This window comes from Panthera pardus, unplaced genomic scaffold, assembly GCF_024362965.1.
Source record: "Panthera pardus isolate Hobbes unplaced genomic scaffold, ASM2436296v1 HiC_scaffold_17, whole genome shotgun sequence".
Taxonomy (NCBI): domain Eukaryota; kingdom Metazoa; phylum Chordata; class Mammalia; order Carnivora; family Felidae; genus Panthera; species Panthera pardus.
In genome coordinates, this window is record NW_026526732.1 from 70,913,210 (window position 1) to 70,931,173 (window position 17,964).

General features: G+C 40.2%; 1 protein-coding gene across 2 annotated transcripts in view; it reads right to left on the reverse strand.

Moving 5' to 3' along the window:
• The window catches only part of CASP8AP2 (caspase 8 associated protein 2), a 35,992-nt gene extending 23,782 nt beyond the window's left edge, over positions 1–12,210 (reverse strand). For both annotated transcript variants that reach the window (XM_019442863.2, XM_019442862.2), the window contains exons 1-2: positions 12,112–12,210; positions 1,754–1,829 (exon numbers count right to left, since the gene is read on the reverse strand). The gene's annotated coding sequence lies outside the window, so the exon portion shown is untranslated. The remainder of the gene's footprint in view (positions 1–1,753; positions 1,830–12,111) is intronic.
• Positions 12,211–17,964: the final 5,754 nt, after the last annotated feature.

The window sequence follows — 17,964 nt, forward strand, 5'->3', positions numbered from 1 at the left end:
TTGCTTGCACTGTGTCTCCCTCTCTTTCTCTCTCAAAAAAAAAACATTTAAAAAAATCGTTTTTAGGGGCGCCTGGGTGGCTCAGTCGGTTAAGCGGCCGACTTCAGCTCAGGTCACGATCTCGCGGTCCGTGAGTTCGAGCCCCGCGTCGGGCTCTGGGCTGATGGCTCAGAGCCTGGAGCCTGCTTCTGATTCTGTGTCTCCCTCTCTCTCTGCCCCTCCCCCGTTCATGCTCTGTCTCTCTCTGTCTCAAAAATAAATAAAATGTTAAAAAAAAAATTTTTTTTTAATCGTTTTTAAAAACAGCAGTTTTTAAATTTGGACACAATGAATAAGTTCACTCTCTACCATCACTTCAAAAAAAGTGCCTACTGTTTTCCAAAAGCTTAAGCTTACTTATTATGGCTAAACCATGTCACAAAGTAAATGATACTAATTTTATAAAATAGACCAAAATACAAATTAATTTTTATACAAAAATAAGCCAATATCATACTAAATAAGTACAACTACATGATGAGTTCTGTGAGTCCTCTTAGCAAATCATCAAACCTGGGAGCAGTCTGGGGAACTCCAGACATACGTGTTTTCACCAATAAGAGAGTAAGACAGGTAAATAGTAAAGAATTTGATACCATACTAGGGTTTGTAAAGATGTGACAAAAGACATACTCTCATACATCACCCAAGTATGTACTTGCACAAACTCCATGGAGGCAATTTGACAATAGCTATCAAGTTTTTATATGCACATAATCTTTGACCCAACAAATCATATCTAGTAACTCATTCTGAGAGATATACAAGCACATGGTTACAAAATATATATACAGGAAAATTCAATGTAGTGCTATTTGTAGCAAGAAAAAAGCAACAGAAGTATCCAAAACAGCTAAAAAAGGAAAGAAAGAAAGAAAGAAAGAAAGAAAGAAAGAAAGAAAGAAAAAGAAAACCTGACTTATCTGACATTTTCCATTCTGCCAGTAAAGTCTGATGAATGATGCCTGTGGTCAATGAACTATGGCCACTGTGGATACGGACAGTCATTAAGAATACCTGCACCTGTATATTTCTGCTCCCACCAACTGAGATATAGGCTTATCGATAGCCAGATCACATTTACTACCAAATCCAATTATGCAGGTTTCCTTATTTCTCTAAGTAATAGTATTATGAAAGATTATATTGCCAAAGGAAGTTCTTTTCCAGTAAAAACTAAGCTGAATGCTTTGAAAAGATTCATAGGTGAGCAGAAAGATACACACACGATTGCTTGTCAAATCAAGTGAAGGTGAGATAATCCAAAATAATGGAAGAGAAAACCTAGTCTGTACTCACACTGATTAACAAGTATCTAGGGGCGCCTGGGTGGCTCAGTAGGTTGAGCATCAGACTTCAGCCCAGGTCATGATCTCACAATTCATGAGTTTGAGCCCTGCATCAGGCTCTGTGCTGACAGCTCAGGGCCTGGAGCCTGCTTCAGATTCTGTGTCTCCCTCTCTCTCTGCCCCTACCCAGCTCGTGCTCTGTCTTTCCCTTTCTCTTTCTCTCTCTTTCTCTTTCTCTTTCTCTTTCTCTCTCTCTCTCTCTCTCTCCTCTTTCAAAAATAAAAACATTAAAAAAGGAAAAAAAGAAAAAAACAAGTATCTAAATTCTTACTCCATTTTAATTAAAGAAGGAAGGAAGGGAGGGATGGAAATCATAAGCAATGTCTTATAGGTGTGGTTTATGCAAGAAAGAAGTCAGGGGGCACCTGGCTCAGCTGGTAAAGCATTTGACTCTTGATCTCGAGGTCATGAGTTCAAGCCCCACGCTGGGTATACAGCTTACTTAAGAAAAAAAAAGAAAGAAAGAAGTCAGAACTCTAATCACTGGACTCATTCTCAAAGAAAAAGTCATGGTTCTATCACAAGAGATACAATTTATGTTACTACTTTTAAATACAATCAAAGTATATATCTTTTTTTAAAGATGTTTATTTATATTTAGAGAGAGAGAAACAGTGTTCGTCTGAAAGTGGGGCAGGGACAGAGAGGGAGAGAGAGAGAACATCTCAAGCAGGCTCCACGCTGTTGGCACAGAGCCTGACGCAGGGCTCAATACCATGAACAGTGAGATCATGACCTGAGCAGAAATCAAGTCAGACGCTTAACCAACTGAGCCACCCAGGCACCCCTAAAGTATATCGTTTTATTCATTACTCACATTCCCCATTGCAACACTTTTTCCAATTAGCTGATTTGATTAACTGTTATAATATAGTCTGTACAATAATTACAAATGGCATAATCATATTTGTCAAATAACAGAACTAACTCTTGGCAAAGCAAAACTACTGACACAGCAGAAACTCACAGGCTTTCTAACAGTAACTTATTACCAGCTATAAACCGTCATATGGGGGTGCCTGGGTAGCTCAGTCAGTCGGTTAAGCAGCCAGCTCTTGATTTCAGCTCAGGCCATCTCACAGGTTCAGGAGTCTGAGCCCTGCATCGGGCTCTGGGCTCACAGTGACGAGCCTGCTTTGGATCATCTGCCTCTCTCTCTGCCTCTTTCCCGTTCACATGCATGCATGTTCTCTCCCTCTCTCTCTCTCAAAAATAAATAAATGTTAAAAAAAAATAAAAGTGGTGCCTGGGTGGCTCAGTCGTTAGACAACCAGCTTTGGCTCAGGTCACGATCTCATGGCTCGTGGGTTTGAGCCCCCTGTCAGGCTCTGTGCTGACAGCTCAGAGCCTGGAGCCTGCTTCAGATTCTGTGTCTCCCTCTCTCTCTGCCCGTCTCCTACTCACAACTCTGTCTCTCTCTCTCAAAAATAAACACACATTAAAAAAAATTTAATGAAAATAAAAAATAAAAATAAATTAATTTAAAAATAAACTGTCATATGGAGGAGGGAAAATCAGTCAATGGGTTTTTTACAGAATGGTGATAATGATTTGGTTAAACAGAAATCTAATAGATCAAAGTCTTCATTGCATATCATTTTACAGTTTTAGTTTTTACTACTGGCAGGTATTACTTAAGAAAAAAAAAAAAAAAAAAAAAAAGATGGGGCAACTGGGTGGCTTAGTCGGTTAAGTGTCCCAACCCTTGATTTTGGCTCAGGTTATGATCCCACGGGATGAGCCCCACACCGGGCTCCACACTGAGAGCGTGAAGCCTGCTTGGGATCCTCTTTCTATCCCTCTGCCCCTCTTCCCCACATGAACCCTCTCTCTTCCCCTGTCTCTGAAATAAAATAAAAATACAATAAAATCTTAAAAAAAAAAACAAAAAAATAAAGCAGTGTTGGTTCATAATTACAGGAAATGTACCATACTAATATCATGTAATAAGACATTAACAACGGAGAAAACTGGGGAGGGAGATGTAGCATGATAAACAAGATTTCTCTGTACTCCTGATTTTTTTTTTTTTTTTTTTTTTTTAAAGTAAGCTCTACACCTAATGTGGGGCTTGAACTCATGACCCTGAGATGAGGAGTCGCATGCTATACCTGAGCCAGACAGGCACCCCTGTGCTTCTGAATTTTACCATAAATCAAAAACCATTCTAACCAATAGTCTCTCAGTAAAAAAAATATTTGTATATTTCATCATATTAGAGACAAAATATGTGTATCCTAACATCTGCTCAGGAAGAGCATATGATAAATTCAATACTAACTCCTAGCAAACTTGGGGTTTATGAAAATTTAAGGGACCTTTTTTAAACTGATAAAGGATATATTTCTACTACAAAACAAAACCCTCAAACATCATACATGATGATGACACCACAAAAGCATCTCCTTTAAAGTCAAGCTTGCTTCTGTTTGAAAGAAGAGTAAGGCATGAATTGAGACAGAACTGGAAAGAAGCAAAGCTGACATTATTTACACTATGGCCACCAATGTAGAAAATCTACAAATTATTAGAATAACTAAGAGTTTTTTTTAAGTTCCTGAATGTAAGATAAACACACAAAAACGCTTTCCTGTATGCCAGCAAAACAATTTTAAGGTTTTGGTTTTTTTTAACTTTATTTATTTTGAGAAAGAGGGAGAGAGAGCGTTAGAGGGGCAGAGAGGGAGTGAGAGAGAATCTGAGCCACCCAGGCACCCCGCAAGAGTTTTAAAACATAACTGATAAAAAGATATTTACAACAACAAAACCATTAAGTACACAGAAATTATATTCTCATTCTCTCTCTCTCCCCCTCTCTCTCTCTTCCCTTCTTTCTTGGTGCCTGGGTGTCTCAGTTAGCTAAGCATCTGACTCTAGGTTTCAGCTCAGTTCATGATCCCATGGTTCATCGGTTTGAGCCCTGCGCAGAGCCTGCTTAGGATTCTGTCTGCTTGTCTCCCTGCCTTTCTCTCTCTCTCAAAAATAAATAAACATTTAAAAAAAAAAAAAAAAGATTCTCTTTCTCTCTCTCTCTGTCCCTCTCCCTACCCATGCACTCTCTCTCTCAAAAAAATAAATAAATTATCAAAAAAAGAAAGAAAGAAAGAAATAGAAAGAAAGGCCTAAATCAGGGGTATGGAAACCTTTTCTTCTTACAAGGCCAGAAAGTAAATATTTTGTGCTTGCAGGCCATCTGCTCTGTCACAACCACCTACCCCTGCCACTGAAGCTCAAAAGCAACCAAAGACGACATGTAAACAAATAGGTCTGACTGTGTTCCAATAAAACTTTATTTACAAAAACAGGCAATTTGCTTCTGATCTAAATAAATGGCAAAACATAATTCAATCATATTTAGGAAAACTCAATATCAAAGTTGGCAATTCTCTCCAACTCAATGCAATCCCACTCAAACTTAACAAGTTGACCATAAAAATTAAATTGAAATGTAAAGGGCCTAGGAGAGGCAGGACATTTTTTATTTTGGAGAAAAGGAAGTAAACTTTTTATTAAAGTACAACATATAGGAAAAAAAAAACACCAATCATAAGTATACAGTCCTATGATTTTTGACAACCTACACACATCCATCTAATTACCACCCAGATCAAGAAACAGATCATTATCATCACCTTAGAAGTATTACTCATGCCCTCTTGTAGCCACTATCCACTCCCAAATGTTGGCAAAGATGTGTGGAGAATAAAAGCATGCATATGGCTGATGATTGGTTTGTAGAAGAAGGACCTGCATATCAATGGAAGAGTGGGAAGAAGAGTGGAGATAGGTAGATTCCAAATGAGAACACCATTAACTTTGGAGGGAAGGCATATATGAACCTCGGGCAGAAGAGGACTGGGAGATAAGACTGTCAAATTTCATTAGAGTCAAACAGAAGATACTAAATGTCCAACTAAGGAATCTGGCCTTGAAATTTCAGAAGACAAGAGCACTGAAGGTTTCTGAGTTAGAAACACTGGTATAAAGAGAAAAGATTAACATGTGGAATGAACTAGAAAGACAAACGTGAAGAAACTGGGAAGGAGCTTATATAAGAGTCCACATAATAACATAACCCAAGATGGAGACAGTGAGATTGAAAAAGATATTTATATAAGGCATAATAATGAAAGCAAATAAGGTAGATGCCTAGATATGGGAAATATAAACAATTATCTCCTGCCTGAACTCATTCTCAAGCTACAAACTCTCATTATCTTTGATTCGTCCCTTACATCCACACTCACTTTCAAGTGATCACAAATTCTTAGTGATTTTATTTTTAAATCTCTCAAATTTAACATCTCCTTTCCACTCAGTCATTCCAGTTTTCAATATAATTATTACTCATTTAAATTATTACAAAGTCTCCTAACTAGTTTCCATACTACCAACACCTTTTTCCTTCTACCACTTTCCACACTAAAGCCAAAATCTGTTGACTTGTAACCTGTTTCACTCCCAGGTCAAAAAGCCTTTAAGAACCACCCAAAGCAACGTTATTGAATTAAGCTTCCCTAGCACAGAACTACAAGGCCTTTCCAGAAATATCACTACTTTTCTCACACTGCTACTCTAACCTACCCTATTCAGCCACATGAGATATTCTGTACTACCACAGCATATTTCTATTCTTTTTAATGCTTATTTATTTATTTATTTTGAGAGAGAACGGGGAGAGGGGGAGAGGGAGAGGCAGGGAGACAGAACCCCAAGTAGGCTCCAGCTCCATGCTGTCAGCACAGAGCTTGACACAGGGCTCAAATTCATGAACCGTGGGATCATGCTCTGAGCTGAAATCAAGTCGGACACTTAACCAACTGAGCCACCCAGGTGCCCCTACCAAAGCATGTTTCTATAATGCGAGGCAGCACACACGTTATTGAGAAATAGAGAAATGATGTTAGTGTAATGCAGAAACTATACTGGTTCACACAGGGTTCTTCCCAGATCATTACAGTTTTGCACCATTAACAGCAGCTAAATGCAGCAACTCTTGAAGGAATCTAGTCCTACACTGATGCCCTTACTCTAGGTGCCCATCACTCTCCTTTCTTCCTCTTGTCTCAGTACAGTAACAGGCTCTGTCTTGCAAGGGTGTAAGCATGATTTTCCTCAATCTTTGTCAGGGTAGAAATAACCCAAATACCAGGCAATAAGCCAAAGCCATCCAGTCTGCCATCACAGTATTCACATCAAACCTGCAACCTGTGTTTATGTCCCTCTGTTCTTGTCTCCACAAATCAACAGCTTCAATTCTTCCTTTTCCTCCTTCCATCAGCCTATTTCATCTTTCTTCTTTCTTGAGAAAAAATCTATACTGACTGAGATATTCATTAGGAATTTTACTTGCATTAACTATGCCAACATTTTAATTAAAATTGTTATTGTTCCTGTTGGTGCTCTAGTAACATGAGTAGACAGGTTTTGAGTATTCTGCCCCTATTTTTCCCATAAACCCTGTTTTAGTGAGTTACAGAACTAAAGGTTTTTCAAAAATGCATACATTAAAGCAGAAATGTCTGTACTTGCAGTTCCTGAATTATGCCATGAATCTCAACTCCACAATCTTTTGCTCATTCTATTGCCCTGCCTGGTCTGCTCATCCTCTCCCCAACCCAGCTACCATAAAAGAGAACCCCCTTTTCTGGAGACATAGTCAACCCTCATTCCCTTATTGTACTGACATACTAAATACATCATTACATTTAGCTACCTCCATTGCAATCATTTGCTTTCTAAAGTTGTTGTTAGAGGCACCTGGGTAGCTCAGTTAAGCATACAACTTTTGGTTTTGGCTCAGGTCATGATGTCAGGGTTCGTGGGTTCAAGCTTTGCATCAGGCTCCGCACTAACAGTGCGGAGCCTGCTTGGAATCCTCCCTCTCTCTTCTTTCTCTGCCCCTTCTCTGTTCACTCGCAGGGCAGTGCCAGGGCAGGGCAGGGCAGGGCACCCTCTTTCTTCTTTCTCTGCCCCTTCTCTGTTCACTCGCAGGGCCAGGGCCAGGGCCAGGCAGGGCAGGGCAGGGCAGGGAAGAGAAAGAACGGAAGAAAGGAAGAAAGGGAAAGAAAAGAAAAAAAGTTGTTTTTAGACTTCAGCATGTTTTTAGACTTCTAACCTGAAGGAGTTAGAACACAAGACTGATGAGTCCCATTCCCCCAGTTTTTGATTCTGTAGGTCTAGAGTGAGACATGAATATCTGCAACTCTAAAAAGTTCTCAGGTCATGCTGCTAGTTCAAGGACTACACTTTGAGAACTAGCTTTTTAATTTTTTAATTTTTATTTTTTAAAGATTTTATTTTTAACTAATCTCTACACCCAATGTGGGGCTTGAACTTAACAACCCCCAAGACCACAAATCACATGCTCCACCGACTGAGCCAGCCAGATGCCCTAAGAACTACCTTTTTTAGACTAGTGCTGTCCAATAGAACTTTCTATAATGACAGAAATGTCCTATATCTGAGCTGTCCAATATAACACTAACCACATGTGACTATTGAGTACATAAAATATGCATAGTGTGACTGAGTACATTAGTCTCCTATTGCTGCTCTAACAACTTACCACAAACTTAGTGTCTTAACACATATTATCTTACAATCTCATTTGCCATGAGAAGCTCACAGAAAGGATTTCACAGAGCTGTGGTTATTACCATTTCAATAACACCTAACTAGCTCTAAATGCTATTGGGCTCTTATAAAAATGCTTTTGAATGTTGTACTAAGGCAATGAACTCCTGGACATCAGTATCTTATTTTCTATACCTGAAAAGCAAAATTTATTACGTTGTGTTAAACACTTGATGAACAAACACAAGGGGGTAAGTGATAAAGAGTAAATACTGCCACAAAAAGTAGGGGTACCAGATCAGATTTATAGACCCCTCTGCTGCCACCTCACAGTGCTGGAAAATTAGGAACTGTTTGTACTAAAACACAAACCAACAGTCAGCAATAAGATGCTAAAGTTAATAAACACATTCCTGTAAGTCCCAATTCACCAAGACCAAAACCAAAAGAGATCAACATCTGTCGCCTCCTGACATCTCTACTTCTTTCACTGGCACTAGCATTCCCTAATAGCCTTCTGATACAAGTCCACAATGTTTCTCCCATTTATCCTCGTTCTTTCCTTCTGAATTTTATTTCAGGCTCCACTATACCTATCTAATTATCTCCTCTCTCCAAATATATGCCACACACAATTGCTGGATTTGTTTTGCAGAAGCAATCCTGCTCATTATCACTTCTTGCTCAAAAACTTTCCATTACTTCCCAATGTCTACTGAATAAAGCCCAAACGCCTTACCATGATACACACTAATGCCTACCTTTCTAGCTCCATCATTCACTATCCCAAGGTTTCCAAAATCCCAAGGTTCAGTGAAACTGGGTTCCTGTTTGCAAACACAATTCCTATACCATCTCCCCACTACATCTATGAGCTCACAAGGAAGTATGGGTGTGAATACCTACAGATTAGAATTTGAGAAATGAGGGGTTTAATAATTTATTTTTTTATTTACATCCAAGTTAGCATATAATGTAACAATGATTTCAGGAGTAGATTCATTAACGCCCCTTACCCATTTATCCCATCCCCCCTCCCACAACCCCTCCAGCAACCCTTTGTTTGTTCACCATATTTAAGAGTCTCTTAGGGGCGCCTGAGTGGCTCAGTCAGTTAAGCATAAGCATCAACTTCGGCTCAGGTCATGATCTCACAGTTCATGGGTTCAAGACCCGCATCAGGCTCTGTGCTGACAGCTGGGGCCTGGAGCCTGCTTCAGATTCTGTGTCTCCCTCTCTCTCTGCCCCTCCCCTGCTCACTCTGTCTGTCTCTGTCTCTCAATAATAAATAAACATTAAAAAAATAATAAAAAGAGTCTCTTATGTTTTGTCTCCCTCCTTGTTTTTATATTATTCTTGCTTCCCTTCCCTTATGTTCATCTGTTTTGTATCTTAAAGTCCTCATATGAGTGAAGTCGTATATTTGTCTTTCTCTGACTAATTTCACTTAGCATAATACCCTCTAGTTCCATCCACAGAGTTGCAAATGGCAAGAGAGAAATGAGGTTTTAGAAGTCAGGTGATATATTACACGATTAAGATACTTGGACTTCATCCAGTAGAGAATGAGAGAAACCACTGAAGGTTTTTAAAGCAAGAGACTATCATGATCAAATCTGCATTCCAGGAATTTAACTCTAGCAAGAAAAGTATTGAAAATATTAGTACCAAAAGATAAAGACTATGAAAACAGTGCAGGAGACAATGAGGGGTGACGAAGCCATCAGTAGTGGAAATAAGAAGCAGATCTGAGATTTCTGTGACAGAATCAAAAGATTTAATGGAAAGTGTATTCGAATGTCCAATCTTGACCACTTCAAAACCAGAGCCTGAGTTATCTTTTCAAAATGCAAATCTGATCATGTTCCCTCCTCTACTTAAAACCCTTCAGTGCTTCCTGCTGATTTTAGATTTAAAAATTTTGTCACAACTCTGCTTGCAAAGTCTAGGGAGACCTGGCCTCTGCCCACAATTCCAGAGATAGTCTGTATCCTTCTTCCCCATTTCCCAGCAGGCAGTCTTTACTCTTGATCATACTGACCTTCTTTCAGCTCTTCGGCCATGCCAATTGTTCCCTCCCGCCACAGGGCCTCTGCAGGGAGTGCTCTTTCCTCAATGCTCTACCATCACTCAACTCCTCGCTGGTATTTTGTCTTAAGTAATGTTTGAGCCTTCCCTGGCTACTCTCTCTCTCCACTATGTCAGGCCCTCTGTTACAAACTCTTATACCACTGTGTCCTTTCTCGATATGGCCTCTTTTCAGTTTATAATTACATTTTTGTGCGATTCCTAAAGAAATGTCCATCTCACCCACTGGAATGTAAGATCCATGAAGACCAGGACTGACTCTGTTCTGTTCACCACTGTATCACCAGCTCTCAGGACAGGGCCTTGCAAGTTAGTAGGTAATAAAAAGATATTTGTTGAATTACTGAAATCCCCAATTTATTAACAATAACTCCAAAGTTCCTAGCTTTGGTAACAAGGTAGTCATGCTTTTAACTGAAATAGAGAACCAAAGAAGACATGATAAATTATCTGTATGACATCCAGGTGAAGATGTCTAATAGACAACAGGAAACAGGAGTATGTAGCACAAAAGACAAAACGTAACTGGTAGAGTTGAGATTACTGTCTTGAAATCACAAAGGCCAGTGATTCTCCTAAAATAGAAGGGAGGAGGGAAAAGAGGAAGGATTATGTATCAGAATCTCTTGGAAAGAGGGGTTTTATTCACATTTGCTCTCACTTTCCCCTAAATGAGGACCTCAATATATAATTAGAGGGACTACTGACAGAGGAGTGTTGCACCTAAACAGTGTAAAGGCAAAGGTTTACATGTTTAAAACCATGATGATCAAAGAAAAGAGTTGAAAGCTCACTCATAATCATTTTAGGAACAAAGCACATGAAAGGAGGATTACCTAGCCTTTTGTGATAGGACAATGTCTTAAAGACAGTCTAAAGGAAATTTTCCTTAAAAAAAAAATTGAAGGAATGAAGTAAGCATTTATAGAGGAAAACAGGAAAAAGCCAGGGGAGGAGGAGAGTGTCTTTTAAGGTTCCTGGGAAAGGTTAAATCTAATACACCAAGATCCCCAAAGAAAATGTAAAGGGAAAATAACAAACACTACATATACTGAACACTACGTGCCAGGGCCTTAAATGTTCCACATACATTATTTTAAATCTTCCCAAAATCCCGAGAAGTATATACTATTCTTTTTCCCGTTTCACAGTTGAGGAAACATATAACAAATGATTAAGAAACTTGCCCCAAGGTCAAACAGGTGTTAAATGGCATATTTGGGATTAGATTCCCACTGTCTTTAAAGCCAAATGACAAAATCAAGAATATTCATGAGAAAAGTATATATTTTTTTCTTTGAAAGGGGGCCACCTCTTGTGAAATGGGAAGAAATGCTATAAGATAATTGGGGTGGGGGTAGGGAAATTTTTGCTCTGGTCTCTGTCCTCCAATCAAAGAAGCGCTGAGTGAGATGGGGGAGGGGCACTGAGGAAGGGTAGAGGTTTGGAGCTATAGCTGCGGAGAATGGGAAACACCAGGGAGGAATCTGGGAAAGACCAGGGAAGAATCAGTCAATGCCAACCCGATCCCTGAAGCACAAATCCTGAGATTCTGCATATTCTACATTAACATCTGAGTTGGGGCCAACTATGTGTCAGGTATGGTTCTAGGCGTTGTGGAGATAACTTCTCTGGGTATAAGAGTAGCGAAAACAACCAATATCAATGATCACCTTACACTTACGAAAGACCCATTCCTCCAGAATCCCATCCGGAAGCCTCAAGAAGTGCATTCCAAGACAAGATTGGTTTTGGGGGGAGGGGCGGGAGGAGCGGTCGAAAGGGTAGTTCCTACGTGCTCTCACCCCAATTCCCCCCTGGATCCTCTCGAGGGACCAGAGAGGAACGCGAATGCGAGCCCTGAAACTGCACCCGAGGGCGGCGGGAACGCGGCTACCTAAGGGCCCCGGACATCAGGCGCGCCCCCCCTTCCCCGACTCCGTGATTCTCTTCGACGCCTGGGCTCCCCGAAAACCGCTTGCTTCCGCTCGGAGCACTACCCTGCCATACAGCCTATTCCCAAGAGCCCCGAGCGGACCGGACCCCCACATCAACTTACCCGCCCTGCCCAGCCCAAGATAGCTGGGGCTCCTTTCTGGACACCGAGGTCTCCCAGGCATCTCCACCAATGCCAGAGCGCACTCAGGACGGGGAGGCGGGACCGAGCACCCATGGCCAATCAGACCAGACGTACAGCACGTCCCGGCGCACAGAACTAGTTCCCGCCTTTAGGAGGGCGAAAAAAAAAACCACGATTGGCGCCAAACTCGCGTAAGCTGGTGCGGAGTTTAAGGGAAAGGGGCGGGGCCTACACTGATGCAGGAAGGGGCGGGGCTTGGAGCTGTTAAGGGCGGAGTCTGGGAGAAGCTCTTTAATGAAAGGGAAAGTAAACTCTAAGGCCCTGTCATTTATTTGGTCCTTTATTCTATAAATTCTGTTGAGCATGAACTGCGTGCTAGACGTGGTCCTGGACACTGGCTCGATAATGATGAATAAACACTGTTCCTTGCCCTCAGACACTTTCCTACATAATAGGCAAACAATTTAGGCCAGGGTGTTGAGAGCTTTGAAGAGGGGATACCAAGTAAAGTGGGGTAGGAAGAACAGGAGAGCTTTTTAGAGGGTAGAATACCTGAATTGTCTTATAGAACATGCAGGAACTAGAGGTGCCCCTAGGGTCTAGCCTACGGGGGCGGGGCCTACGCCATTGATTGGAAGGGAAGTAAACCAAAACAACTTCCTCTGCTACCTGATCTGGGGATCTTCCTCTTGATCTCTAACCGTTTCCTCCTGTTTGTCCATTTTAATAACTTGTAACTGTCATATCGACTCGTATATTTTTAAATTTTCTGGAAAGACCTCCATTTGGCAGAATATGTTCTGGGAGAAAACCAATTTCCCAGATTCTCTCCCAATCGCTTTGTTTCGGAGAAGTCAGTCAGACAGGCAAGCATTCCAGGTAGTGGAGACGGAAAGAGTAGAGGGTGTGCAACCATAAGGCGTTTATTGTTGCTGGAGCATGAAGTGTGAGATGAGGCTGGCGGGGAAGCTACGGGTCAGAACTTGAAAGGCTATATATGCATACATATATACATATATACATGTATGTATATATATGTCAACGAACTTGGAATCTATCTTTAAATGATGAGGCATTGAAGGATTTTATGCTTGGTGCGGTGGTGATCTGATTTGCATTATTAAAATCCTCTGGCCTTGAGAAGGAGAAGTTTCAGATGTTATTACAGAGATCAGGCTAGAGAAAATGAGGATCTGAAGGAAATGGTAGGCAACAGGATAGATTTGAGAATATTTAGGAGATGAAATCAACAAATTTAGCAATTGATTGAATATTGGTTTTCAGCATAGGTGCATAATGATGACATTCATCAAAAAATATTAATGGAGAACATAAAATATATATCTCGAAAATAACTGAAGTTTTCCCCCAAAATTATCTTTCAGAGAAGAATGACCTTATTACTGATGTACTTACAAAGCCTCTCATTTTACTAGTACTTCTTAAAAACTTTACATTGACTAGAAAGTAGTGATTGGTTTAAAAATATTTGCTTAGGAGCGCCTGGGTGGCTCAGTTGGTTAGGCCTCTAACTTCAGCTCAGGTCAAGATCTCACAGCTCATGAGTTCAAGTCCAGAGTAGGGCTCCATGCTGATAGCTCCGCTTTGGAATCTGTGTCTCCCTCTTTCCCGTGTAGAGCTCTGTGCTTCTGTGCTGACAGCGCTGCTTTGGAATAAATCTCCCTCTTTCTCTGTTTCTCTCTCTGTGTCTCAAAAATAAACATTTTAAAAAATGAATTTGCTCGGAAAGACCTCAACCAATGCCAAATTGGGAATTTGGGATACTTACGGAACAGAAGTCAACTGAAGGTATTTTTTTTTTTTTAAGAAAACAAAGAAATATAACACAGTTACATGTTTTATTAAGTCTGAACTCACAATTGCAAATGTTGCTTTAAAAAAAAAAAAAGCAAATTCCGGGCACCTGGGTGGCTCAGTCCGCTCAGGTCATGATCTCACAGTTCGTGAGTTGAAGTCCCGCATCTGGCTCTATGCTGACAGCTCAGAGCCTGGATGGAGCCTGCTTCCAATTGTGTGTCTCCCTCTCTCTCTGCTCCTCCCCTGCTCACATGCTGTCTCTCTCTCAAAAATAAATAAAGATTAAAAAAAGATTATATTAAAAAAAACACAAATTCTAGCGGCACTTAACTGGCTTAGTTAGTAGAGCATGTGACTCTTGATCCTCTTGATCTTGGGGTAGTGAGTTCAAGCCCCACCTTGGGCATAAGGCTTACTTAAATAACAACAGGAAAAACAAGCAACTCCTGAAGATGTCTATATGTACTCATATTGGGTAATCTCCTAGGGATAGTGTTAAGGAAGGAAAAAGTACAGTATGGTATGCTAGCTTTTGTATAAGAAAAAAATGAGTGAAAGAAATGCAGTACATATATTTGCTTGTTTTTGCATAAAAAACACTTGAAGGGTAGGAGCCCCTGGGTGGCTCAATCAGTTAAGTGTCCGACTTTGGTTCAGGTCATAATCTCGCGGTTTGTGAGTTCGAGCCCCACGTCGGGCTCTGTGCTGACAGCTCAGAGCCTGGAGCCTGCTTTGGATTCTGTGTCTCCCTCTCTCTCTCTGCCCCTCCCTCACTTGTGCTCTCTCTCTCTCTCTCTCTCTCTCTCAAAAATAAATAGTGTAAAAAAAAAAAAAAACACTTGAAGGGTAAATTAGAACTTAATAAAAGGGTAATTTGGGGTGCCTGGGTGGCTCGGTTGGTTGAGCAATTGACTCTTGATCTCAGCTCAGTTGTTGATCGCAGGGTTGTGAGTTCAAGATCCATGTCAGGCTCCAAGCTGGGTGTGGAGCCTACTTAAAAAAAAAAAAAAAAAAGGTGGGGTGCCTGGGTGGCTCAGTGGGTTAAGCAACTGAATTCAGCTCAGGTCTTGATCTCATGGTTCATGGGTTTGAGCCCCGCATTGGGCTCTGTGCAGACAGCCTGGAGCCTGGAGCCTGCTTCGGATTCTGTGTCTCCCTCTCTCTGCCCCTCCCCCACTTGTGCTCTGTCTCTCCCTCTCTCTTAAAAATAAATAAAATGTAAAAAAATTTTTTTTAATAAAAAAATTTTTAAAAAGGGTAATTCTTCAGGGAAAAAGACAGCTTTTTTTTTTGATAACAGCTTTATTGACATATAATTCACATACCATATATTTCACCTATGTAAAGTGCTGAGTTTTCCTTTTTATAACCTTTTGCTTTTGAATCACAGAAGTGTTTCATGTATTCAAAAACTGAATCAAATCAGAAGGAAAAAATGCAAAAATTGAAAATAAATTGAAATAAATGAACCTGTGTAAACGAGAGAAACATAACCACTCAAACCAATAATAAGTGACATTTGAACACAGTGCTCTGACTATACATCATTAGTGGGATATATTCCAAGCACAAAAAGGACTGCAAAGAAATCTTATACTTTATGCAGTAGTTTTATTGTTAGTCTCAATATTGTAATTTTGAAACTATTTCATGTATATTGTAAGATAAAGAAGTGTGTAATATGTTAATAATTTTAGGAACCAAGATACTTGGTGAAAGCAGCCACAGATAACATATAAACAAATTAATATGACTGTGTTTCAATAAAGCTTTATTTATAGAGACTGAAATTTGAATTTTATATTTTTTACCTGTCACAAAATATTATCCTTCTTTTGATTGTATTCCCAACCACTTAAAAATGTAAAAGCTATTCTTTGCTTATAGACCAAAATGTACAACACCAGTCAATGAGCAAGATTTGGTCCATGGGCTGTAGTTTGCTGACACTGCTTTAAAGTCTCATCGCTTGGTACTCCCCCACAGGCACTATGCTTCCTACTGGCCCTACAAAACATTTTTTCTTTTTTTAAAAGATTTTATTATTTATTATTTATTTTTATTTTTTATAATAAATTAATGTGGGGCTCAAACTCATGAACCATGAGATCATGACCTGAGCCAAAATCCAGAGCCAGACGTTTAACTGACTGAGCCACCCAGGCACCCCTAACCAAGCATTCTTTAAGAAGTTGGAGGACTTGCACTGTTGGTGAGCAGTGAGATGATTGATTTAATGTGTTAACTTATCTAGGTCACAGGCCCATATGTTTGGTTACATATTCTTTCTGGTTATGTCTGTGATAATGTTTCTGCCTGAAATGGTTGAATGAATAAAGTAGATTGCCCTCAGGGTGACTGGGTGGCTCATTTGGTTAAGGATCCGACTTGGGGTCAGGTCATGATCTCACGAGTTCCTGAGTTTGAGCTCTGCATCTGGCTCTGTGCTGACGGCTGGAGCCTGGAGACTGCTTCAAGTTCTGTGTCTCCCTTTCTCTCTGCCCCTCCCCTACTACTGCTCTGTCTCTCACCCCCTCTCTCTCTAAAGTAAAAAAAAATCTAAAAAACATTTTTTTCATAAAAAATAGGGCACCTGAGTGGCTCAGCTGGTTAAGCATCCAACTTCTCAGGTCATGACCTTGTGGTTCTTGGGTTTGAGCCCCCATTGGACTCTGTGCTGGCAGATTAGAGCCTGGAGTCTGCTTCAGATTCTGTGTCTCCCTCTCTCTCTGCCCATTCCCCACTTTCACTCTCTCTCTCTCTCTCAAAAATAAACATTAAAAAAATCATTTAAATAAATAATAAATAAATAAATAAATAAATAAATAAATAAAGTAGATTGCCCTCAACACTGTGGGTATCATCCAATCAATTGGAGGTCTGAATAGAACAACCAGGTGGAGGAAGAGAGAATTTGCTCCGATTTAGATCTGGAACATTGATTTTCTCTTGCTCTGGGACTAGAACTTAGACCATTAGTGCTTCTGTGTTTCAGGTCTTCTGTGTTCCAGGTGGTAGATCATGGGACTTCCTAGACCTTGTAAGTTCATGAGTCAATTCCATATATGTCAAATATATATAATAGGATATTATAGGAAATATTTGTTTATACATAAGTATCTTGTATTTGTTTCTGTTTCTCTGGAGAATCTTGACTACTACAACAGATTTCAAGACTCACTATAAAGCTACAATATTTATGACAATGTGGCATTACTGCAAGTATAGACGAATGGCCTAATGGAACAGAATGGAGAGTCTAGGAACAGAACCACACATACAGGGTTACTTGATTTATGATAAAGACAATAAAGGATTGTCTTCCAAGTGGGAGAGAAAAACCCAGCCACAATAGTTTCTCCAGCAATGAATGAGATGTGGCAATCAGGGGAAAGTGAAACATACCAAATGAGTAATGTCAGTCAAAAGACACCATGGCACAGAATATCAGTATTCTGACCAGGGCTCAGAGATGTGGCATATCAGTATGTGAAAACGAGGGCCCGAATTTATGTGGAAGGGAAAGTAGACTATGGTGAATATACAGATAAAACTAATGTGAGGCAACAAGCAACAATAAATATAACTGATAACATTCTATTTCTTTTTTTTTTTTAACGTTTATTTATTTTTGAGACAGAGAGAGACAGAGCATGAACGGGGAGGGTCACAGAGAGGGAGACACAGAATCTGAAACAGGCTCCAGGCTCTGAGCTGTCAGCACAGAGCCCAACGCGGGGCTGGAACTCACGGACCGTGAGATCATGACCTGAGCCGAAGTCGGACGCTTAACCGACTGAGCCACCCAGGCGCCCCGATAACATTCTATTTCTGAGAGACCAGACCAAAGACAAGGCATAGAGTGGACGATTCTTCTTTGGTCATTGTTTAGTGCAGTCTCATTTCCAAATCATGTATATAGTCTTTATAGTTCCTAGGGACAAGAATTTATTCTTTTACATAAAAATAAAAGGTGTCTTTTCAATAAAGGTGGAGAGCAACTGGATATCTATA